This window comes from Ochotona curzoniae, unplaced genomic scaffold (assembly GCF_017591425.1).
Source record: "Ochotona curzoniae isolate NIBS_2020 unplaced genomic scaffold, NIBS_Ocur_1.0 contig_883, whole genome shotgun sequence".
NCBI classification, from domain to species: domain Eukaryota; kingdom Metazoa; phylum Chordata; class Mammalia; order Lagomorpha; family Ochotonidae; genus Ochotona; species Ochotona curzoniae.
The window spans coordinates 8,290,213-8,316,612 of NW_024466599.1; the positions used below are offsets into that span (position 1 = coordinate 8,290,213).

At 39.3% G+C, this 26,400-nt stretch overlaps 1 long non-coding RNA gene across 1 annotated transcript; it reads right to left on the reverse strand.

Moving 5' to 3' along the window:
• Nucleotides 1–3,478: 3,478 nt before the first annotated feature.
• Nucleotides 3,479–24,718, reverse strand: LOC121165239. The gene is made up of 4 exons (XR_005885209.1): nucleotides 24,707–24,718; nucleotides 24,293–24,296; nucleotides 22,569–22,573; nucleotides 3,479–3,558 (listed from the first exon to the last, which is right to left on the reverse strand). It is a non-coding gene; the product is annotated as an uncharacterized LOC121165239 (long non-coding RNA).
• Nucleotides 24,719–26,400: the final 1,682 nt, after the last annotated feature.

A 26,400-nucleotide genomic window follows, 5' to 3' on the forward strand; every position in this document is an offset into this window, starting at 1 on the left:
TTGACCAAGTTACTGGGCATCGTTACCTAACCTAACTGACACCCAACACTAGCGTTGCATTCCCCGTAGTCTTTCCAAAAGCCCTCTGCAGTCTGTATTACTCTCCCTTGTTATTAACATTGAGGATTTGAAGCATACCTACCGGTGCTGAGGGCTCCGAAGTGTCTAAGATTTCACCGGAGAGGTGGTAATGACCAAGTCCTGACTGAGCATGTGCAAACACAGAAGCCAGTGTGAGGCTGAACATGCATAGAGAGTTTTTGTTTGTTTCTTAGAAAGGATGACTACCGGGGCTGCAGTCATGCTGTACCAGGTAAAGCCACTGCCTGCAGCACTTTCATCTTATAGGGCCATGAGTTTATGCCCTGGCTGCTCCACTTCCCATCCAGCTGCCTGCTCATCGCCTGAGAAAGCAGAAGATGGCATACTGCTTGGATTCCCGTCACTTGGGCCAGAATCGTCAAGGATGCTCCTGACTCCTGCCTTTGCCTGCTTTACTAAGCAGTGGGCCTTGCAGACATCTGGTAGTGAATGGTAGATGCAAGATTACTTTGCTCCCTCTCTCACTCTCACCCTGAATTTAAAAAGAACAATATGTTTTTAAAAGAAAAGAGGACTCTTAGAAGACAGAGATATTTAAAAAGCAGTACCGCATCCATCAATAAGGAATATCACACCTGCGACATATGCATGTTGGGATTCAGACATGGACCAGGGCTATGGACATTTACTGAGGACCACTATAATTGCAAGACTCTTCTTTTAAGCAGAAAAAAAAAAGGAATCAAGGATGACTGTGAGTTTTCTGTCAGTGGCCAAGAGTAAAGCAAAGCTGCCAAAGCAAATGGAGTTTGCACAATGGGCAGAGGGACTTCGAAGCAAAGGAAGATAACTTTGCTCAAGTCAGACTGAACAAATTACCTCTTGGTGATACAGGAAACATTTGCTCTGGAGGAGAATGCTCTAAGAAGGGAGAGTTAGATAACAAACAAAGGGCAAGTAAAACAGCTGTGATAGAATCTAACTTGTTTCTGAATCCTTGTTTCTTGATCCATACCACCAGAACACAGACAGTTAAATTCTGCTGGAATGAGTAAGGAATCACTAGCTGAATTAGCAAAGGTGCTCCAGATTTGCTGCGTTCCAGTACCCTGGGGCAGCCACATCAGCTACGCCTTGTCTAGCAAAGGAATTAAGTCTTCAGCGACAAGAAAATAGGCTAGTACACTCAATTTCCCCTGGCTCACTTTAGCCTTATTTGCCAACATATTTGTAGTGTCTTTTTATAGAAACAATAGAACAAAGTTAATGGAAAGAGAAAAAAAAGGGGGGCATGCTTTCTGGGGAAAAGAAAATTCAGCCACATAATCACAAGAGATGAAAGGTCTAAGATATTACAGTCAAATAATAATGAACAGCAAGGTGAAATGTACAGGAAGAATTTTACATTCTAGGCTAAAAAACAGTCCATAGACCAAGCAATGTAGATTGTAACGTCCCAACCGAACTCAGTCGTGGTCTTCCCAACAAACACAGGACACAATCACTGTGTTTGTCCTTGGCTTATGGGTAAGGAATCAGAGGCATGGCCAATGTCACCTCACCCCATTACACTTGTTAAGTGATGACCCGTGACTGCCTCCTGGAAATGAAGCAGCAGCACAACCATGTTAACCCTTGAATTTCCTGATTACCATTTGAGGTGGTGAAATGGACAGAGAAAACGGAAGAGGAGGTGTCAGCTGGATCTCTCCTAGGAGTGGTTTCCACTCTGTCACTTGATTCATTACTGAGTTTCAAAAGTCTCATTTCTGAAACACATCAGAGTCACCATGAGATGCTAAATAAGAAGTGACATAAGTTATCGAGGTTGTGCTCAATACAGTTGTTGCATTTATTTCTGTCTTCTTAAAAGACTATAATTTGAAGTCAAGTGTATTTGTGCATCCCATGTAATTATACTTAAGACTGCAAGCATGTGTAATTTGTACCTATCACGTGAAAACAATTTCAATAAAATATCTTTCTGTCTGTAAGATTACAAATGAGAAAAAGAAAGAAAAAAATAATATCTGATAGTATGCATATTAAGACTAGACATTTGACAATGCACTCTGACAATTTTAAAGTTGGAAAATACTTCTCAAAAATTTGGATTTACCTTCTTGGGAAATAATCCTATCATAAAATTGTAGAGATGACAGCAAATGAAATCTATGTGGCATTGCATCTGATATTTTTGATAAATTCATCTCTATATGTGCCTGAGGCAGAGAACAAGCATACCATCAGACAGGTATTTCAAATTTTAAACTAGAGTTAAAACTAAAGGTGAAGTATTCAATTTAAAAACCTAACTGGTAGGGTCCTAGAGCATTCTGGAATTTTCCTGCTTGGGTTGGATTCTGTATATGCATGAAGAAATATATGCAATTGCCATGTCTATTATAAATCAAAAGTAATAAAATGGTCTTGTTTTATGGGAAATGAGTTCCATGTGTGCTGTTTCTTTACAGCCTTTATATTTCTAGGTGGCCAGAAGCACCCCTTATTTCATGTCATGGAGCTGTCAAAAAGAAAGATCTGGAAAGAAGAACGACAGAATAAATGTGCATTGCATCTGGTATTTGTGTCATTATGCTAGAAAAGGTGCAACTGGGTTAACATCATTTCTGTGATAAAGAGATCAAAATGAGGTCCTTTTATAGCAGCCATATCTCAGACATCTTCCATAGAGAAAAGCTATTTCTCCCAGGACCCCTTAGGATAATATACAAAGCCTCCAAAAAGCCAGGTGCTATTTGGAATTGCAGAAAGAAAAACTGCAAACCTACTGAAAAAAATCAGAGAGTATTTAAAAATCAAGGGACAAAAAAGTGTCCTAATGATTAAAAAAGGAGCCAGCACTGTGGCCTGGCAGGTAAAGCTGCCATCCACAGTGCATCCCATGTGGGTGCTGGTTCCCAGCTGCTCCACTTTTAATCCAGCTGCCCTACTTGTGGCCTGGGAAAGCAGCGAACCATTCCCTGACTCCCTGGGCCACCTCACCCACAGGAGAAATACAAACCAAACATCTGGCTCTTGGCTCCAGGGGTTGTGGTCACTTGGCAATTAAACCAATTGATGGAATGTGTTTCTTTCTCTTCCTTTCCATCTCTCTCTCTCTCTCTCCCTGCCTCTGTACTTTTATATAAATAAAACTTTTAATAAATTATAAAAAACTTTTCCTGTTGTTTTGCATAGCATTGCTTAGCTTTACAGCTTAAAAGCTTATGACATTAGCACTGTTACAAACTTTATTTTTAAAAGATTTATTTATTTTTATTGCAATGTCAGATATACAGAAGTAGGAGAGAGGAAGATCTTCTGTCCGTTGATTCACTCCCCAAGTGGCTTCAATGACTAAGGCTGTGCCAATCCAAAGCTAAGAGCCTGGAGCATGTGGTGCATGTGGTGCACCATGTGGGTGCAGGGTCCCAAGGCCCCATGCCATCTTCCACTGCTTTCCCAGGCCACAAGCAGGGAGCTGGATGGAAATTGAAGCAGCAAGGATTAGAACTAGAACGCACATGGTATCATGGCGCGTGAAGGCAAGGACTTCAGTCATTAGGCTACCATGCCAGGCCTTCCATAAACATTTTAAAACCCATACTTCTGGGGCAGGCATAGTGGTGTGGCATGGTAATCCTCAGCTTGCAGCATGGGCATCCCATATGGGTATCAATTTTAGCCCCAGCTGTTCCACTTCCTCACCAGCTCTCTGCTAATACTCTGAGATAGCAGGGGTGACTGGTTCAAGTCCTTGGGCCCTGGTACTGACAAGGGAGAACTAGAAGAAGATCCTAGTTTCTGGCTTGCTTTCTTTCTTTCTTTCTTTCTTTCTTTCTTTCTTTCTTTCTTTCTTACTTTCTTTTTTTCTTCTTTCTTCTTTTGTTCTCTCTCCCCATCTCTTTCTGTTTCTCTCTTATAAACAAAAATGTAACAATGTAGACAGATGAAGAGAACAAAAGCCACAATAATTATCAAGTGATGCATGGCATAAGGAGATTTAAGTCTTGATATCAGAAAGCCCAAAGTGTGTTCAGAGTAGAGATTGTGTGTGTAGTCATGATTCAGTTGCTACTTTAGAATAGCCTGTTATAGTTACATAAAATCCTGAGTCACCACAAAGAAAATCCTATAATAATCATAAAAATATAAAAAGAAAGGATTCGAAGCACACTCCTAAAGGAATTCATGGAAATTGCACAATCCAATACTTAGCAAAGAGAAGGAGAAACATGAACACTGAGGCAACTAAATCAAGCAAATAATATATTTTTAAATAATTGAAAATCATTAATAAACCAGGAATTGTTCCACTGAAAATCAGAATGATAACATTTTAGCTAAACCAAGCAAAAACACAAAAAGACACAGTTACAAACAGAAATGACAGAAGAAACTAATTCCAGATGACACAAAGGCAGAAAAGGTCTTAAGAGATGATTGTGACCAATTATGTATCAATAAATTAAATAATCAGAAGGTACAAATTCTTAGAAGCATACAAGCTACCAACACAAAACCATGAAGAAAAATCCAAATCCTGAACAAATCAACAACAGGCAAGAAGATTCAAGCAGTAATAAAAAATAATAATAGTAATAAAATCATCAATGAAAAGCCCAGAACTCTATGCATTCATGGTTGAAATCTCCCAAATGTTTGAAGCACTAAATTTAATCACTTGTAAATTCTCCCACGAATTCCAGAAGGGAAAGCAATGTCCAGTTACTTTAGGAGACCAGTCCTACCCAGGCGACCAAGCAATAATGACATTACATTGCAGAAAAGGGAACTGTCAGGCTGTGTTTGTGAAAAAATGGATGCTTAAACTGTCCACTTGTAGCAAGTCATTTCCATTATCTCACAGGTTTCTACAAGTACTTTCTGGCTGGGTTAGTTGAAAACCCAACTGACAAGGGTATCCACCATCTACAATTGCACAGTACCTTTCCAAACGAGACAGCCACTGCTTGAAGAAGGGTAGTGAATAGCGCTTTGCCAGGATTATACTAATAACCCTAGGAAAACGTTTGGAAACATTGCTCTTTATCCCATGTCGGTAGTACCAAGATGTCTGTAATGAGTGAGGAACCCAATAAACTCAATCATCACTGCATAAAAAGTTGAAGAATAAGTCTAGCTGATGCATCAATTTGAAAAAAAAAACAGGTATGAGAATGTATTAGCATAGATATTAACTCAAGTTAGTGGAGGGAAGGGGGCTATTTCTATTAATTCTAAGACCTACTTATCATATCTTTATAATAAAACTCAGTCCTACTCCTCCCCTTCCCATCTGAAAGCAATCACTCACAACTTTGTTGAATTCACTCGAGTCACTCCCACAGCTTTGTCCTTCCTTGACCTTCACCCACAATTATAACCTCCCATTTCCGTGTTTGTTTCACCACGCACAGACATACACCCAACACCAAAGGCTCAACAGCATTCATTTGTCTGCTGTTGCTATGTGAATGGCAGACTTCTGAGGACAGGGGCCTTTTCCTACTGTGTGTTAGTGCTATTTGAATTAGAATTGATTAAATATATAAAATGGGTTATAATGGATGTATCATATGCATATGTCAAAAACATCAGAAGATCAGAAGAAATGGATAATATCTACAAATATATGATTTACAAGGACTAATGATGATGAGAAACAAAAGCTGTTCAGGCCAATTATAATTAATGAAGCAGAAGCAAGAATTAAAATAAATTTAAAAAAAAAAATCTCCTGCCAAAATAAAGTCAAGGACCCAATAGCTTCAGCTGAAACCGACATATACATATTTCATACATTATAATAGTGCAAGACTCCAATAAAGAGAAATATTAAAATTTCGGGAATAATTTTCACTAGAAAGTAGAGTTAGTAACTGATTAGGAATTTGGGGATTTTGAAATTCACTTTTAAATCTCCACAGTCATCGAGATGGTGAAACCTGCAGGCTGCTCCACCAACAGGTGCTGCTCCCCGAGACCCAAGTGGGCTCCTTGGCTTCCCGTCCCCAAGGACACTTCCCTTGTCACGTCCAGGAGAGTCACTGCTCTACGAGCAAAAACACCAAGCTGCCTCCACTGCTGCTTCCCTCGGCATGTGATAACCCTTCCTGCATGTTCTTCTGTGTTTGAGTATAGCTTTCTTTTTTTTCTGTAAACGACTGATTAGACAGAAAATGGGAATTATTATGCTCCTGTGATGGAAAGCTGTCCACGACATGCCATTAAAGAGGTTGCTGAACAGCAATTGTGTTCAACAGAGCACTCCCTGATACACAAAAATGATACTACACATTAGTAAGTAGCTGAAGCCCTGTCATCTACTGTCCACACTGGATCAAACACTCATGCTACATTTGACATGGGTTATTGTAATTTATCATAGAAACGGTTACCATATCACAAAGACATTATTGTAATACACAGGTTAATTTGGTTGTTTATATTTTGTTGTTTAAAACAAAGTCCTGTTACATAGTTACAATTAGAAAAAGATCCATACTACAGCAGAGAGAATTTTGGTGGAATAGCTAAGGCTGCAGGCTACAATATTTGCGGAAGAAGATGGAGGACCTGAATGAAGCTCCTGGTTTAGAACTGCCCATCTCTGGCCATTGTAGGTGCTTAGAGTGTGAATCAGCAGGTAGAATCTCTCTCTTTCTCTCTCTCCTCTCTCTCTTTCACTCTATAACTCTGAATTTCAAACAAACAGCAATAAAAAAATCTTTAAAGAATGCATGCTGCTTCAAAATTTCAGTTGCAGTTAGGACTACCAAAAAAGTGTTCAGAACAAACTGGATCACTGACAAGGATCCATCACATTATCTTACATGTTTAAAGTACTTAACTGCCAAATAAAACAAAGATTCTTTAGAAATAAACTAGAAAAAAACTTGTAAGTTCCAGAGAAGGAGTACCAAATATTTAAACACTGAAAGACATAATCTCTAAATATTAATTTATTTACACTATGCTTAGCTTAATAGTCACCTTAGTTTAATTACAAGCCAAAGCCAATAAAGTATTCTAACACAATGTGTAAATATAGGATAATTTGTATGCCTTAGGTGAAAGTTTAAGGCTTACTGTGATACTGACAGTATTATACATAAGATAGTGAACAGGTGTTTTGGCATAGGTGTTTGAAACAGCTGCAGCTTGGGTCAGCTGAGAAGCACAATGGAGTGCTGGTACAAGGTCTGGCCACTCTGATTCAGCTCCTGAAAATGGTCCTGTCAGGCAGCAGATCATGACCCAAATACTTAGGTTCCTCCCACCCATGTGGGAAATCCAGATGCAGTCCTGGCCTTTCCCAGATTCACACAATTAATGGGTGAGATAAACTCATCTGATTCTGTGGTCGCTCCCCACAACCCCTCTCCACCACGCCCAAGAGGATTCACTCTGCATGGAGAGATGCAATATCTTGGTTTAGAATAGAAATAAAGAAAAAAGAATATACTGATTAGCATTAAAAGACACATTAAGATGGACACCTACTGTAACAGGTGCTCATCATTGTGATGGAAAACGAATTGGTCAACTTGAACTCTTCATTATTTCCTAAATGGAACTTGGGCCTAAGGGAAAAGTTTCTGCTTAGCTCAGTCGGAATGGATGACCACTCAGTTACTGAAGTATTGATTTCTGTGTGTCTTCTCCCCAGCAGAAATTAACAGTGTGGCAAATAGACAAAGTACGATTTAGAAACTTTCTAAGGCTTAAATTTGAATCTTTGGCGACTCTGAGAACTAGGCAAAAGTTTTTTTATTATTATTATTCAATATTATTCTGCTGCATTTGAGTGACATGCCCCTCTTACAAATTTTAGATGATCAGAATCTCACATGGTAACCGTGCTTGGAATAGGGCTTGATGAGTCCAGTTTAGTATTCTGTTCAATATGGTCTACTCTTTCCCACATGGTGGAAATAATTGGGGAAGATGAACATTCAACACTATTCTTTTATTCTTTAAATTTAACACTTAGAAGAGAGTAATGGCATGCAGTCATTTGCTTTAATAACCCAGGACAATTCTGGTTGGATTTTAACATTGTTTTGATTTCCAATTAAGCCTTTGTTACACAGCTTGTACAATGACTTAAAGTGAGTTTAAAGAGCCTTATTTGTTGGTTTAGCTTTTACCCTCTTAAAATAAAAACCTAGTCTCATTCAAAAAAAAATCAATGAGTTGCTACTGAAAAAAGAAAGAGCTTATTAAACGCTCATTTGGACCTAGGTTGGAAGCAGAATTTACTTAATTTTCTAGTTAATTATTTTTTTTCATTTATACTACCCCTAGGATAATTTAGAAACAAGAGTTCAGTATGTTGTGTAATATTTGTCCCTAATAAGCAATAGATCTTGCACTGTCTCAATATAATAACTGCAGCTAAGAACAGTTTGCCCAGCCATTGCCCCTAGTGACTTGTGTCTGAATAGACTAATCCCAGGAGGCTGCGAGAGTGAGAAAAGGGACCAGATAGCATCACGGAGCCTCAGAGGAATTCCGAGAAAGACTCGAATCTGTGCAGAATGCTAACGTTATGCATTAAGTACAATTACAAAGTCTCCAGAATGACATGCTACATTCTGCACTGAATTTCACCATTTAAATGTTGACACTTCACCGTGGCAAAATGAAATTAAGCCTGCTGCTGAATGCGAGGGAAAGTGAGAGGGAAAAAGAGAGATAAAGAGAAAAAACACAAGTAGGTGTTTTTGCTTCTAGAAAATGTATTTTGGCTTTTGTCCTTTGAAAGACTGAATCCAGCTCTAGGGTTGTGCATTACTTTGAACTTAGGCTCTGGTACATGACAGTAAAATAGTTCACACTAACAGATGTTACAAAAGATATAATCCAATTTAGAGTAAAGCTTGGGAACTTGTGCTTCCAAGTGGGGATTCCTAGTTGTATATTTCCTTTGTCATTTACTAAATTTTAAACCTAGTGAGTTCTTTGGGCTACATAAATCTCAATGCTATATAAAATGAAAATAATAATATCTCGTATTTTAGGAAGATTTTTTGACAAATAAATAATTTTTTGAGATTTATTTAATTTTATTGGAGAGCCAGATATACAGACAGGAAGATCTTCCATCCGATGTTCACTCCTCAAGCATCTGCTACAGCTAGAGCTGAGCTGATTGGAAGCCGGGAGCCTGGCCCAAGAAATAAACAAAATTTTAAAATAACAAAAGATTCCATTTGATTAAGCAACTTTTAATGTTTCACTCAATCTATTTAGTCTGAGTATTTAGAGGCAAATGTTTAGGAATGTGTACCTTCTCTGTTAGCTTATTGCATCATTACTTCCTTGTCCGTTGTGAGATGATGTTTTCAATTGCTCCATTATCTGTTCTGAGCTGTACGTCTTAAAACATCTAGAAAGACTTTAAATCATACAATGTGTTCATTAAAAGTCTGGCATGCAAGTAAAAGCCAGCATTGGAAATACATCTGAAAAGTCTCCAGATGCTGAAAAAACATGCTGCATACTCTTACCTTATGCATAAATCAATGACACAACCAAAAATATAAGTTACATAGATTGATTACTTCTTTATATGTATGCATAAAACAATTGGAAGTTGAAAAAAATATATCTTGTAAATAGTATAGAGGTAATTATACAAAATATGTTTCTGTTTTTACAATGGAAACAACCAAAGTTTCTACGTACTGATAAATAAAACTTACAATATGCCATGTCCTATCTTAGGCCCCAAGCTGTAGCCTAGTGGCTAAAGTCCTTGCCTTGCATGCACCAGAATCCCATATGGGCTCCTGTTCTTGTCCTGGCAGCCTTCTTTCCATCCAGCTCCCTGGTAGTGGCCTGGAAAGCAGTCAAGGACCACCCAAAGCCTTGAGACCCTGCACCCGCGCGGGAGACAAGGAAGAAGCTCCTGGCTTCTGCTCCTGGCTTCAGATTGGCTCAGCTGCGGCAGCCAATTGGAGAATGATTCAGTAGATGGAAGATCTTTATCTCTGTCTCTCCTTTGTAAATCTGACTTTCCAATAATAAATAAACAAATCATAAAAAAACTCATTATTCCAAAGATATCAGTCCTTTTAAAATTAATTATTAGAGCAAATATTATCTTAATAAAATTATCAGCAAACTTTTATATAGAAAATTTAATAGCAAAAGAAAGAGTCAAGCAGCTTCTAAGACAGAACATTGTAAGACTCACACACCAAATTATAATACTGCTTAGAGGTATGCATTCTCATTGGAAAACTGGTTTATAACAATGTGGAAATAAAACTCAAAGCACAGATATGGACCCATACATGAGGACGCTTCCAACAGTTTGTGGACATGAGGTCTTATGCGCTTTAAGATATTCTTGCACCAGATAAAAGTGTCATTTCATTCCAGTTCCAACGAGACTTTGTGTAGGTTTAAACAAGCACCATGTCTGTAGGTTTTAGACCGTTGTGCCAGTACTGTGACTTGAGGGATGGTGATTCCTCATCTAATTAACTTGGTAATTTCTTTGGCCATCACTACAGCATGTCAACAGGAACAGAATAAGCTACGCAGTAATTTTCTGTATAAGACTGTCAGATCAAATAGTATGTAAATATAAGATAATGACTTTTTGTTAAACAACCCTGAAGTGGCTGAAACTGAAACCATGCAATCCATTCCATACAATTCATTCATACAAGCCCTCCAAAATCGGGGGAGAAAAGGTTTACTATTATCTGATATTTAATGTAGAGATATCTGTTTACTAAGGAGAAGTATATAAGAGATTTTTAAATTTCACATATTTTATAAAATGTTTTAAGTAAAAATTTGACTTTTGAATAATTACCTACATGCATATGAGACTATTGCAAAAAAAAAGAAACACCAGTGGCCAGTGTGGTGGCAAAGCAAGTTAATTCTCTCTCTGCAGTGCCAGTATTCAATATGAGCAATGTTTTAATCCAGGATGCTGCGATTCTACTGACAGCCTAAGAAAGCCCTGGAGGATGGCTCCCGTCCTGGGATCTCCCTTGTTACTTGTGAAAACTAGAAGAAGCCTCTGGGTCCCAGTTTCAGCCTGGGTCAGCTCTGCCTTTGCAGCTATTCGGGGAGTAAGCCAGCAGCCAGGAGTTCACTGCTCTCCCTCTCTGTAAATCCCAAACAAAGTAAATCTTTTTAAAACCTACTTTAAAGAAGGGATTAATAAATCAATTCTGATATTGCCAATAAGCACTTTCATGACTAGTTGAAACTCCAAAATAATACAAATAGAACTTGTGCTGAATATATTATATTTAATTAATGTCTTCTAAATTGTCTATTTTATGATTAGAATTATTTTGGTAATTATATGACAGATGCCAAAATAGGAATGTGAGTTAGAGTAAAAAAGAATTGAGGCAGCTGGAATCTTAAAGGGCTCCATGACGCGGACGGGCAAGAACGACACCTTTAGAAAATAACAATTGTTACAAATCTCTAAAATTCCAATTTAACATTCAGTAATATAAACCAGCATAACTAAATCTAAAGCTTAGGACATGACGATAGGAAAGAATCTATTTAATTTGGCTCCCCGTCTGACATTGATGTATTTTGTGTAAGTGTTAATGCTGGTTAGGAAACTTTCAAAGTTCAAAACATGGCCAGTTCAAAATATGCAAGGCAAAATATATGTCATGAAATAAGATTTCCAACAAGTGATCTACATATAAAAATAAGCATTTTCGGCCCAGCACGGTAGCCTAGTGGCTAAAGTCCTCGCCTTGCAAGCACCAGGGTCCCATGTGGTCGCAGTTCTAATCCCAGCTGCCCCACTTCCTTGCTTGTGGCCTGGGAAAGCAGTCGAGGATGGCCCAAAGCCTCGGGACCCTGCAGCTGTGCCGGAGCCTCTTCTGGGGCTCCTGGCTCCTGGCTTTGAATTGGCACAGCTCCAGCTGTTGCTGCCACTTGCTGAGTGAATCAGCAGACAGAAGATCTTTCTGTCTCTCCTCCTGTCTATGTGTTTGACTTGGCAATAAAAATAAGTAAATATTTAAAAATAAAACAGTTGTAAGTGATACATCCACATATTTTCACCACATTTCTATTCTTCTCAAAATTGTGAGAATGAAAGCAACATTAAGTCTTCATTCTGGCACAGATTCTGGCTTTCTGCTACTACGACTATTTTTTATTTCCTCAGCATGAATACTCATAAGACAATATCTTAGGTTTTTAATAATTATCATTCATGTGCTGCTAGATTTAATTTCCTGCACTGCTTTTCTCAAAAGCTTTCAAAAACGATCATTGAACTTAACACCCCACACCTCCTTTTTTTTTTTTTGTTCCAATTTCCACAAATAAATATTTTTCTAAAATATGTATCTATTAATGCATTTTATCATCTTACATGTTTTTCACCAAATATATACATCAATCTGATTAAATACATAGAGATCTTTCTAAAACGTTCTTTTCTTCTATGGAATCTTCCACCTCAATCATTAAAGGAGCAAACTTCGGGCCCTGCGCCATAGCCTAGCAGTTAAAGTTTTTGCCCTGCATGCCCTAGGACTCCATATGGGCAATAGTTCATTTCCTGACTGCTCCACTCTGCATGCAGCCCCCTGCCTGAGGCTTTGAAAAGCAGTTGAGGATGGTCGAAAGCCTGGGACCCTGTACCCACACGGGAGACCAAGAAGAAGCTCCTGGCTCTTGGCTTTGAATCAGCTTGGCTCAGCTCCGGCCGTTGAGGCAACTTGGGGAGTGAATCAGCAAACAGAAGATCTTTCTGTCTCTTCTCCTCTCTGTATATCTGACTTTCCAATAAAAATAAGTAAATAAATCTCTTTAACAAAAAGGGAGATCAAACTTTGAAGATGGCAGAGTCCCTGCTTACTTTTGAATGCAAGCATTTCTGGGCTGTCTTATTTAGCATTTCATTATTTTACATACAATTTACTTATCCTCTAATTAGTAGTCAATAAAAGATATTGGAAAATCTTGCTATTTTCTATGTTTGTGCTTAAACCTGTCATTGAAAAACATATTCAAAGAACAGAGGCAGATGAGCACCTGAGCCCTGGACTCCGCTTGGGGTCCAGCACTCTGCCAGAGTGCCTGAGTGCCAGAGTGCCTGGGAAAGCAGCCACAAGCCCCACGTGCACTCAGCGTCCTGTCTCACCCGGGTGGAATTCCTGGCTCCTGCCTTCAGCTTGACCTCTTGACATTGTGATTGCTCGAGAAATGAACAGCAAATGGAATTTTCTCTCTCTCTCTTTCTCTTTCTCTCACTCTCTCCCACTTTGCCTTTCAAAACATTAAATAAGTAAGATGAATCATTTTGGGGAAAGAAGATAGACTAGTTGCGTATCAAGCAGTGCCATGTTTAAGAAGTCCATCCGTTGGAAGAGACTTGCCAATAACCCTTGATATTTCTGTTAGGAACGATGTGCCACTAAGAGGGGCTGAAAAGCAGACAAGGGCTTTATTCCGAGGCCTTCGGAAAGGCCGAAAATTTCAAAGTAGTTCACTTATGTCTGATAAATTAACTCTTGGTGATTGCAAATGTTGGTTATATACTTAGAGTATATTTCTCCTGTACTGAAATATCACAAAGCTTTAACGCATTTATAAATTATGAATAAAAGTAAATGCTTTAATGTCGTTACTTCTCTGTATGCATATATCTGTGTGTATACATGTTTATCTCTTACTTATGGGACACAAAAATCTGTTTTCATTCATCCATACCATAAGTATTTAGCATGTTACTCCCATGGTGCTAGGTGATATTCTGAGCAGAGATGAAGCTCAGCAGGTCTGCTTCCTTCTGGTGGAGAAAAAAAATGCAACAGACCTCAGAAAATTGCAACTCAGATCCTAAGGTATCTATGAGGAAGAATGTTCCAGCTTAATGAGAAGAGAACAGCAGAGAGGGCAGTAAGAGCATGTGAACCAACAGGTCAGTTGAGACATTTATACCATGGACACAGAGCTGGCTGAACATGCAGTGAACTGTCCCAAGCAGGGTGACATTTCAAAGGATGCTGCGCATACACAGATGGCACAGAACTGTAGCTGGTGGGTGAGGCATTATCATACTGCAAGCACTTTATCAAGCTCTTTTGATTGAAACCAATTTTGCATCACTGATACCCGGCAGCAACTCTGAGAGAGGTTCAGTGACAATTTTGTTTTCTAGTTGAAGCTACACAAACTTAGTGGGAGAGACACATGCCATACTTGCTGGAGATGATGGCTTGTCATCATAACTCCAAAGCTGCTGACTCATTTGCATACAGCTGATGAAAGAACACGCGGCAATAGAAGCAATGCATACGTATAGACAGCAGTGTTCAACATGCTAAAGATTATCTAGATATGCAATGAAACACGAAATCAAGGCACACACTCCATTCATCTGTACAGTTTGTATAGAACTCGAATACGTGTTTTTTAAGAGTAGAATAAAGTCAGCTCTGTGAAAATCATTGTCTATGTGATCCACATTATCGGTATTTTTATACTTCCTACATGCATTCTTATTACTTTATACTATCATTACTAGTGGCTGCAAGCTGTTATTTTGTTCCTCCTGTTGGGTCATTACAGATGGAATTCATCTTTTTAAGATACTTTTTGAAGTGTGTTAGTCCTGCTTGATCTGTAATTTCCATGAATGTATTTACTGGTGATCAGCTGTGATTTGAAAGATATTAGGCGATATTGAAGTGGTAAATAACTTGTTAGTTTTAAGCCACAAGCAGCTCTCACCGGCATAACGCTGTCACACGCAGTCCCCATCGGGACATAAAACAAGGCTTTGTCCAGTAAACAGCCCTCCCAGTTGCCATCAGATTAACCCTTGTAGCATCACAACTGTGTTTGCAGTCAAGTGCCTTGCTGTCTTTGATAATGGCCACAAAACACACAGTAGTCATGATGGTTGTCAGCTGTATGGCGGGATGCTGCTATAACTATTTCATTTTATTTGTGACCTTGTGCACCCATCAACGTTCTTCATTAATTAAATTTTAGCATATGTACAAATGCACAAGAGAAGGTATGGTGCTCCTGATGTCCAGTATTATCTGAAGTTTCAGGAATTCATTGGATTTTTAGGAAATACGTGCTGCTGATAAGCAGCTTAGGGCAATGACTGTCATGAAGCTGGTGTCCTGCAGGGGCACAGGCTAACACAGCACCAACTACCCATTTCATCGAAAGGTGTTTGCGAAATAAAAATGCAATCAGAAGATTTAATGAAAGAGTGAATTGAGAACTAAAATTGTACTAAGGACATCATAAAGCAAATAATAAATAAATGGGGAAACATTTGAATTTATGGACAAAGAAATGCAACCCTTAAATGTATATTGAACTGGGCCCAGTGTGAGAGCATAGTGGTTATGGTCCTTGCCTTGCTCGTGCCAGGATCCCGTATGGTCGCCGGATCTAATCCCAGTGGCCCAGCTCCCTGATTCTGGCCTGGGAAAGCAGTCCAGGACCGTCCAAAGCCTTAGGACCCTGCACCCACATGGAAGCCCCAGAAGAGCTCCTGGCTCCTGGCTTCAGATTGGCTCAGCTCCAGCCGTTGCGCTCACTTGGGGAGTGAACCATCAGGCAGAAGATCTTCCTCTCTGTCTCTTCTCCTCTGTGTATAACTGCCTTTCCAATACTGATAAATAAATCTTTTTTTGAAAAAAATTTGTATTGAACTGAAGATTTAGTTTCCTTAAAATTAATCTATGAATCCAGCACATTGCCATTCAAACTTCCAACAGGAATTTTTGTGAAAGAAAGTTAATTGAAATATTCGTACAAGGAGCAAAATGGAAAATTGTAAGATGATTTTGCAGAAAATATGAATAAAGGATTTTCCTGAGCAACTGTACATATAAGCTTATGACAAAATTGTTGAATGAGAATTATGCTAGCAAACACGTATGTAATCAACAGAGCAGCATTAGGAGTCCGAGTGTAGAATCTCCCGGATGAGAAAATACTGCGCTGGAGAAGAGCAGATCACGAGTGCCAGAACACTGGCTTTCTGTCACTGTTTGCTTTGTATTGTTAGTGTGTTGGTATCAGTTTACACAAACTATGAAATCTCATTCTTTTATAAGAGAGGTTTATTGTTTTTTATTTGAAAGTCATATTTACAGATAGAAAGAGAAACAGAGAGACTGCTATTTCATTTCCCAAACGAGCTAACATGAAGCCAGGAGCCAGAAGCTTCTCCTGGGTCTTCGACATGAGGTCAGGGGTCATGGACCTGAGCCATCCTCTGCTGCTTTCCCAGTCCATAAGCAGGGAGCTGGATTAGAGACGAAGCAGCCGGTTCTAGAACCAGCACCCATATGGGATGGCAGCCCAGCAGCTGAATGGTTAGCGTGCTTAGCCACCACACTGTCACCCAGATCTCATTACTTAATATTGTCTTTTAATTACCGCTGAAGTTGAACCTCACGATGTCCCTTTGTTAGCACACATACCTGCGGTATTTTAGTGCTTTACAATGTTTTAATTCATTTGTAAGCTGCTTCCTATAAAACTTCATTTGTGTATCCAAAATGATTTCTATGTAAATTGAATGAAATATTTATTTATTTTAAGAACGATCCTTTATGCTTTGTTTTTCAAAATAGAACTCTTAAAACAATTTGCAAATTTAGTTGACACAGTGTGAAGTATAGATTTATTTATGTTTTCTTTCAATAGGTTTTGTTCAATTGTGTTTCCCAACTGATGAAACAGCAACCAAATTTTGTTATGGAAAAGTTGATACAAGATTCAAGGCTTCCTAGGAATCAAAGGTGTAACAACTGACATAAGTTATTTGTAATTATGCTAATATTTTGCTTTTGCAAAATATCGACATTTCCCCACGAAGAATTAACATTTAAACCAGTTTCTAGTCGATGAACAGACAGCAACAAAGCAGTTTTAGAATGAGATTCCATTTAAAGAAATAAGCAGTTGCCCAGAGCTTTGTTCAAATCCATATCTGAGAATAATTGCAAATTACTACATTATATGAACTGTCAGAGTGTAGGAAAGAACACCAGGTCCTGAATTAAGACTGCCACGGTGTTGGCAGAAAGAGGAGGAGCTGGTTTCAAAACACACCAGCACACCATCAATTCTCCTTCCTTGTAGAATCTGTATGTTTCATCACGACATTCCCATTGCATTCCACCAGAGATCCTGACCATTGCTCTGGTACAAAACCATTGCATTTTGGTTCTGACTGCATATTCATGCTAAAGCTAATTTGTATCTGCAAGTTTTGAGTTTATATTGTTTTACCCCATTTACATAATATTTTTTCCCTCTTTAGCTGGTATTTTTTGTTTTGGGGGCATGTGAAGGAAAACAAAATAGTTAATCATTTTGCTTCAATGATTTTAGGACAGATTGAAAGTCTTACATTGTGGGGAAAAAGTGCATTGCATGTACTCCTAAGGTTTTACGCGGGAACAAACTGTTCCCACATGCTTGTTCACCTCATAATCCATAACCTTAATTTTCTGTTTCCTTATGGCAGGAAAAAACATAAAATGATTAATTTATACATGACAATGGACTACCTCCTCTTGCCTCCAGTCATTTTGATTAAATTTTTATTCTATGTTTATGTATTATTTATCTACACTATTTTATTGGGATGTTGACTGGGAAATAATCAACACCTTTGCAAGCCTAGATCATACCGCTTCTAACATTCAAGAAACTTGTCATTTCTCTGAAACAAGTATCTGTAAAAGTTTTTCAAGATTGGGCACTTTTGTAGTAAATGAGAGCTGTGGTTAAAATTTGAGTTTTAGAATGTATTTTGCTTTTACAGACATATTGGCTGTTTTTACTATTAAACATTATGGATCATACCAAATTACCGGGAATATTCAGCTATACCATGGCATATGAGAGAAGCTATTGAAATGAATGACATCATTTTGAAGAGCTTCTTTTGGTTGGTCAGTTCTAGGAAGGACTGATGCTACCGCAGTGCCCATCATGTCTTCCACTGTGTATACAGAGAAACAAGAGAAGTGATGCTATTACCTTTGAGGATATGTATAGCATTTGCTTTTTGAATTATGAAAAACGAGGTCTGTACTAACACATCTATTTGTTTGAGACTGTGTTTATATGCTGAAACTCTCTTCCCTATATTGCCAAAACATGTACTTTCTAGATATAGTACACACTCATAGTTAGGCAATTATATCTCCACATTGTCAAGTGCTGATTTGTGATACCTTCTGTATTCCAAGAGTATGCTCAAAGTCCTTACATTTTTTTCTATTTGTCAATTATTACTGAAGATATGTAAATCATTGTTCTAAATCAGATTCTTTTGAGTGAGTCTAAACATTCATTTTCAGTGTATTCTTCTTTATAAATCTTCTGTTTGATGTATAAAGAATTGCATCACCTCAAAGATGCACTCAACGGGAGAGTTTTGCTGAAGTTATCTAACTTACCGGTCCACGTGGCTACTCAAACAGCCGTTGCTGTTGAGCGTTGTGCGTGCTCGCAGGCACAGGCTCCTGACAAACGGGAGGGCACACAGAGGCTCACGATCCTGAACAGACAAGCCAGCAAGCAAAGTGTGCCATCCTAATGGCGTTCTCACACATCGTGACAAATGAGAGTGTGCTTTTGCACTTCGGGGAACAGGTGTGTGCTTTCCTTGAGAGTCTTCATGCAGATTAATTTCACACAAAGAGCTCCATAATGGAACCTGAAGTTATTAATTGCCAATTATAGTTAGTCTTCATTTTGCTCCAGCATGGGAATAAGAGAGATAGTACTGAGCATTCTGGCTTATCCAACTTTAAAAGTAGAAGAAATTTAATTTGTTTAAATCACATTTCTCCTAAGGATAGGTCAGATATAACCTTGCCAGTAAGATTTCATTTTTTTTTTTTTTGAAAAATGAATCTATGTAGTAGAGAATAGCTTGAGTCCAGAGAGGAATGAAAGGGACAAAAAAAAAAAAAAAACTTGTAGCATTCCAAAACCTGCATTAACTCCCTCCTATGAGCATATTTACCCACTAGGTGCTGTTTACAATATCATGTAGTTTTTGTCTTACCATATAAAATCAATCCATTTTATCACAAGGATTTTGTTTTATTAAACATCAAATTTTATGAATTTACAGCTCTTAATGTACAATAACCATGGTCATAATCACAGCAAAGTAATTCCAGAAGTGACATGGCTTATCATTTCAGTGTGCAGCTACCCAGAAAAACAGTCAGTGCAACTATATTCAGGTTCCCCTGGTGATATGTCTAATTTGCATAACAGATAGCAACATCTTACAGAAAGGCCTGCGCTGTCGTCATTTGTCTGTGGCTAGGGACCAACATGGCACTTATCACTCATCTAAAAGTTGGATATAATCTGTGAGTTTGATTCAATTTCCCATACATCATCAAAACTAGAGTTGCACAACAGCAACCATATTACTACCTTTATAAAATTGTTTAGCAATGTGGCAAAATACATGATACAAAGGGCATTTATACAAAGCAAAAAATGCAATCAACCACACTCTCAGAAACAACTACACGTGCTGTAAAATATCTGTGAACATGATGCTGCCAAGAACATACTCACTTGCGATGCCATTACATTCCTTATAAAGTGTCACGTGCTTTATAAACACATATTAAACACACAACTCCAAAAAACTTGCAGCTACTGAGTAGAACAGCACAACCAGGATTAAACTCTGATCCACGCACACAGCCACTCTACTACATATTTTCAAAACTAAATAATGAGATTGTAAATATTTAGTGTAAGGGGTAAAAATTTTATCTTAAGCTTTGGAAAAAACAAACATACACTATTTCCTCCCACCCTTCCTGCCTATCGCCATTACTGTTCTCCTTCCCCTTCTTTCTTTCCTACACAGTGCCACATTTTTTTGTGGGGGGGAGCAGATGAGATATACAGAGAGGATGAGAGACAAAGAGGAAGATCTTCCATCCAATGATTCACTCCCAGTGGTCACAACCGCCACAATTGAACTGCCAGAGCCAGGAGTTTCTTCTAGCTCTCCCACATGGTGCAGGGTACCAAGGTTTTGGGCCATCCTCAACTGCTTTCTCAGGCCACCAGCTAGGATTAGAACTGGAGCCCATATGGTATCCCAGCTCGTGCAAGGCAACAACTAGTCGTTAGGCTACTGTGGCGGGTCCAGTGCCACTGTTTTTATTCTAGCCTTGCAACTCACAAATTGATGAGCATATATTCTGTTAAAATTCAAATTCAATTAATATCTCAGAAATCTCTGATTAGAGTGAGGGCATGCCTCAGAGATGACTCTGTAGTTAAGAGAGTACCAAGTAAGACTCTTATTAGGATTTAAAAAAGAAGGAAACATTTTAAATTATAAGATAGAATTTGAATGCCATTATTTTTAGGGAATAAAGAGTTAAATCTAAATAAAGTCAGAATCCAAACCTGCATTTGTGTGGTCTTACCTTGCTATGCTTGTGCTCATCCTGGCCTCCTGGCCTCCGTGATTACAGAGGCTTGGGAGGCCTAATATGCCGCTTGAGGAACTTGCTTTCTGCTAACCTTACCTCCTGGAACTGGTCCCTAAAGCACCTTGGTCCCTGAGGCTAGAGGAACATCAAGGAAACCTCTAAGAATACATAGCATCCCATCAAGGTGAATGGAGCTTTTCCATATAGACTATAAATCCCTAACTAGGGAAAATACATTATTAGAATGTCTGAATCCCTGTGTAGTTACGCCACAGTAGGTAGGACAGAGCTGCAATCTAAATGATAACAAGGCAGTTGTTTCCCAGACTTCAGATTTATTTCATTTTCTGAAAGAGTGATGGACAAAGAGAGAAACATCCATTGGTTCTGTTGCAGTGAAAATGCAAATGAAGGAGGCATCTCAGTTCTTGTGCACGTGAACGGGTTTACAGGCTGACAAATCAGTGAACAGCAGGATATTTGTTGAAGTCAGAAGCCTCCTGCTGTCTTAGCAAGCATGTGGGATTCCAGGAGAGGACAGAGCAGAAATTCTCCTCAAAGTGGAATCTTTTAAGCACGATTTTGAAGGGAATAGAAGAGGAAGACGCAGAGAGAGAGAGAGAGAGCGAGGGAGAGAGATCAGCTAAAAGTCAATTCGAGGGTAGGAACAAAACTCATCAAAGAGCCTAAATCATAAGCTTATCTAACTTGTTCAAAACAAATCCATCAGAAGGGTGTGCCTGGTAACTTCATCTTTTTGATTCTTATCATAGGCTAAAATTTCAGAGGGTAAAATCACTAATTCTTTGCTGTTAGGAGGGGAAACCAGAGGAATCTAGAGGGACATTGGCAATTCTGATTGACCAAAGGCAGCTTGTGCAGAGAAATAAGCATTTTACACCCACTTAAAGAGACCCCCATACTTCCTTGCTATTCTCCTCGTAAAACTATCTTTTGGAAAAAAAACAACCATCTTGTACTTATAAAGTGAGTCTTCCCTTACTTTCCTTACTTGTGGGGACCCAATCCTATCCAATTCTCGGTTCATTTAGCTCGGTGCAATAATATTGTTTCCATAAATTTCTTGAAGTCATTTGCATTGAACAGGTTGAAAATTGCAATGCAACTTAGTAAGCTTAATTTCTAATTCCATTTCCAAAAACATTTTGAAGTACGACTGTGTGTGTACCTGTGATTGAAACTAATATTATTGAATCTCCTGGTATAGGTAGGCATTGGCTTTGCTGAAACTTATAGGAATATTAGAGGCAAGGCTATATTTTATCCTCAGGAGGATATCCCTAGCAAAGATAGGAGCAGCAGCTCTAGGCAGAAAAGGGAGGTGAGTATGTTTATTCTGCTGGTGAATTAATATATTTTATTTCTGGTTGGTCTGAAACTGTTGGATCCCTACCTTCCTTGTTGTTCAAAGATATTCCCACACATGCACAGTGTTTTGGTGCACACTTGCCCTGCTGCCGCCGAGAAGGAGCCTCGTCTCCTTCGTCCCACTCAGCCCTTTCTTGACTGCCACCAGCATAATAGGTCGCAAGCAACGAGGTCCTTAGTTACAGAGTCTCAGGTTTTCTTCATCTACATGTGTTTTGTTTTTTGACCAAGAGTCACTTTATTACCGTTCCTCAAAACTCAGAGCCTTCATGTCCAGGAATGTTGGCAGCAAGTATGCATACATGAAGCATGTTTCTCCTATTCATGTTTTTGAGGATCTTGTCACAAGAAAGCAATACAGACCATTCATAATTAGACCATAATAACTTTGAGGACTTTTATTTCCAGTGCACTACAAGACCACAAATGATTTCAGGATCCTGTGCAATTTTTGCAATTTTGAAATACTTTTTCTTTCATGAACTAAAATCAGATTGGTAAATCTTTAATCTACTGTACAAAAAAAAGAGCTGTGGATATATTCAAAAGTTTAAATGGAAGTTACATCACAGAGTGATATTTAAGAGTACTTAGAGGGATCCAATATATTCGGTTTTACCTCCTGCAGGTTGTACAACACAGACAAGCCACCTGAGCTGTCATTTCTCTCAAAAAAATAACATTAAAATCTGAGACAATTAGCTTATTCCCACCAAGCAGTATTATGAATATAATTTGGAATCCTGAATATGTTTCAAGGACTGAACCAGTACCAGTTGGGACTACATGGTTTTGTAACTCTAGCTGTAAAATAAATAGTTTGATATAGTGCTGAGTGTCAACCTGAAATGATGGGGGCCAAGACTTAGTTTTTCTTCCATTTTGCAGGCTTTAACACTTAATATAGAAGTAAGGGTAGAAGAAAGAGTGGATAGAAACAACTATGGTTTATTTTTTTAAGGAATTATTTATGTATTTGAAAGGCAGAATTACAGAGAAAAAGAGATAGAGGAAGAGATCTATCCACTGGTTCACTCCATAAATGCTGACAGTATCTGGGGCTATGCCAGGGCTGAGGCCAGGAGTCCAACATCTGGGGCTGTGCTAGTGCTGAGGCCAGGAGTCCAACATCTGGGGCTGTGCTAGTGCTGAGGCCAGGAAAACATTTGGGCCTGTGCTAAGACTGAGGCCAGGAGTCCAACATCTGGGGCTGTGCTAGTGCTGAGGCCAGGAGTCCAACATCTGGGGCTGTGCTAGTGCTGAGGCCAGGAAAACATTTGGGCCTGTGCTAAGACAGAGGCCAGGAATCCAACATCTGAGGTTGTGCCATGGCTGAGGCCAGGAAAACATATGGGGCTGTTTCAGGTTGAGGCCAGGAAAACATTTGGGGCTGTGCCAGGCTGAGGTGAGGAGTCCAGGGATTCTTCAGGTCTGCCACATGGATGGAAGTACCCAAGCAGTTGGGTCAGCCCTACTACGTTCTCACATGCATTATAAGGGAGTTAGATCACAAATGTCACAGCCAAGACTTGAAACAGTGCCCTTATGGGAAGGTGATGACTTACCTCTCTGTGCCACAGAGCTATCCACATCTAGGACAGATGTGTAATCGTTCAGTGGTATGATGCCTCATAGTTATTTTAATCTACTTTAATTATTGAATTACTAACATTGATTTATTTTTAATATTTTACTTCATCTTTATTTGAAAGGCAGATTTTAGAGAAAGAGGAGAAAGAGACTTAAAAAGAGAGGACTTCCATCTGTTGGTTCACTTCCCAAATGGCATCAATGGCCAGTCTGAAGCCAAGAGCTTCTAAGGGGTCTCCCACTAGGGTGCAGAAGCCCAAGAACTGGAGTCACGCCCCTCTGGTTCCCCAGGTCATAAGCATGGAGCTGGAGCAAAAGTGGAAGAGCCGAGACTGAAATCAACAACCATGTGGGATGCTGGCACTGCAGAGGATTAGCTGGATGTATCACCACACTAGCTCCAAGGATTTGTTTATTTGAAAAGCAAAGTGACAGAGAGAGAGAGAGATCTTCCATCTGCTGGTTCTCATCTCAAATGCCCACAATCCAGAGGTAGAATGGGCCAAAGCCAGCAGCCAGGAACTCCATCCAGATCTCCCATGCGGGTGGCAGCACTAAAGTTCAAAAAGCAACATTCCCTGCCTCCCAGGTTCATTAGCAGAAAACTGGATCAAGAGAGCTGAGCTGGAACCAATTTTGTGCCACTGAGAGTGAAGTGTCTCCTGCAAAACCCATAGCCTCTACTAAGCACCAGGTGGAGATCCTTTTGCTCTGTTTCCAATCCAATCCACTACTGAGCACTGGCAGAAGTAGCAGATGATGGTCTAAGTACTTGGGCCGAAGACCTGACTGTTCTCCTGGTTCCCCTGTTACCCAAGGTAACAATTTGGGGAACAAACAGATGAATGATCTGTCTATGTATATTTTGTGTCTTATTCCTTCATAAATCTGCCTTTCAAATAAATTAAATACAACTATTTGTAAAAACGGGGTGGTGTAGAGTAACTGAATCTTACGCCAAACATTCAAGCATGATGTACAGGTATCCCAAATGGTGGCTCTGATTATTTTGAGAATTCAAAATTGTTACTTCAAATAAATATTTTAAAAGCTATAATTTTTTAATAGATGCATGTTTTTAAAATATTTATCTATCTTTATTGGAAAGGCAGAATAAATTTACAGGGAAAAGGTAAAGATCTTCCAGTCACTGGTTCACTCCCCAAATGATTACAATGTTCATCACAAAGCCAAAACACGCCACTCCAAAGCTAAGAGCCAGGAGTTCCTTCCGGGTCTTTGATGTTACTGCGTGGTCCCAAGCTGCTGGACCATAAACAGGGAGCTGGATAGGAAGTGAGTGGCCAGGAAATCAACTGGTGCTGTTATTGGATTCCAGCACTTGCAAGGTGAGGATTTTAGGCACTGAGCCATCAATGCTGAGCCTCTACATATTATATTTGTAGAAGTGGAAGTATGGAACACAAGGAGAAACATCTGCGTGCTTGATTTCTCTAGGTGAGCAAGAGGTAATCCTAAACTGGTGTCCAAACTCAGTCTTTAAAATGTGCCTAATACAGCCAACTTGATGCTCTTCTCTCCCCAAGGAACTGGAAAAAAACACCAAAATGTAACTTCCTATTATCTGTTTCCATTTAACAAATATTCAAGCCTTTCGATACAGCAATCTGTTACATAGACAGTAGAAATATGTTATTAATTGTGAGTTCGCTGTCCTCCCTGGGTGAATAATGCAATAACAGAAGTGGACAAATGGAATTGAATACACACAATCGAGATAAGAACAGAGCAGGAGTAATAATGCATTTCACCATGCACAAATGGTTTGTTCAATGCTAGTCTGATCGTGGCCATGGTTCTGTGAGATAGACCACTTACATTTTCACTTTTACTGCTATTCCAGCTGCTACCTGCTGGCGTCTGTGCAGTGGTGTGAGGACACAAAGCTGTGAGGAGAGCAGCTCTCCTGCTGGCAAGGCCCTAGGAACTCCCTCCCACCCTACCCCTCCATGAGGCAAGACCCAGCAGGTGTCTCTCCAACCACCTAAGTTAACTCCACCTCCCCTTTGCATGGGCACCGCACCACCCAGCTGAGAATTCTGTAAACTATTTAGGCACTGTTTGCCTCTGTGGAGTTGGTTTTTGCTGTCAATGTGAGCTTGGAAGTTGATTGGCTGATTGGCAAAAGGGCCTTTTACAGTTCATGCTGTCATTGCTGCCCCTTTGGCCCTGATGTGTAGGTCCCTCCTGTGATGCATTTCCTCTCTTAACTGATTTAAGATTAGGTTGTAGAATAGGAATTGTAGTAGGAATGTGTTACTGATTGGGAATTTCCAGAGCACAGGGTCAGGATAGATAATGTCCTGCTCTTTGGTGAAACAAAAGGCAGAATTATCCTTGGAAATACCCACTTGACCATGATGTAAAAAGGCTGTGCCAGAGTTTGTGACAGCTTCTGTATAAATAAAGGGCACAGCGTTCTTGCATTGTTGATTATGATCCTGAAATTGTAGTGGTCTATTTCTTTTCTCTTTATGCCTACTCCACACACCGTTCTTGAGCTCAGAACTCGGCTGGAGCTGGCTTCCAGCAGCTACCACAACCTTAAATTTCTTTTTATTGTGGAGTTCTCCTCATATAGGTCCCATTCTCTTCTTTGCTTCCATTGTAGCTATGTCAGCACATGCCCACAATCCCAACAACTACTGACGCACAGGTTAGACTTCAGTTTGGAAACCAAACACAAATTTGAATTTTGGGCATCGGATGGCATCACATGTTTTGGGACACTACAGGCATGAGCATGCAGGTTCAGTGTGACACACAATAGTTTTGCTATTTTGGGATACTATTTTGGGTTTGAACATGGAAATTTCATTTTGTCTAGTTGTTCAGAGGTCTTACTGTTTCTGTGAGCTCCTCAATATTTAAA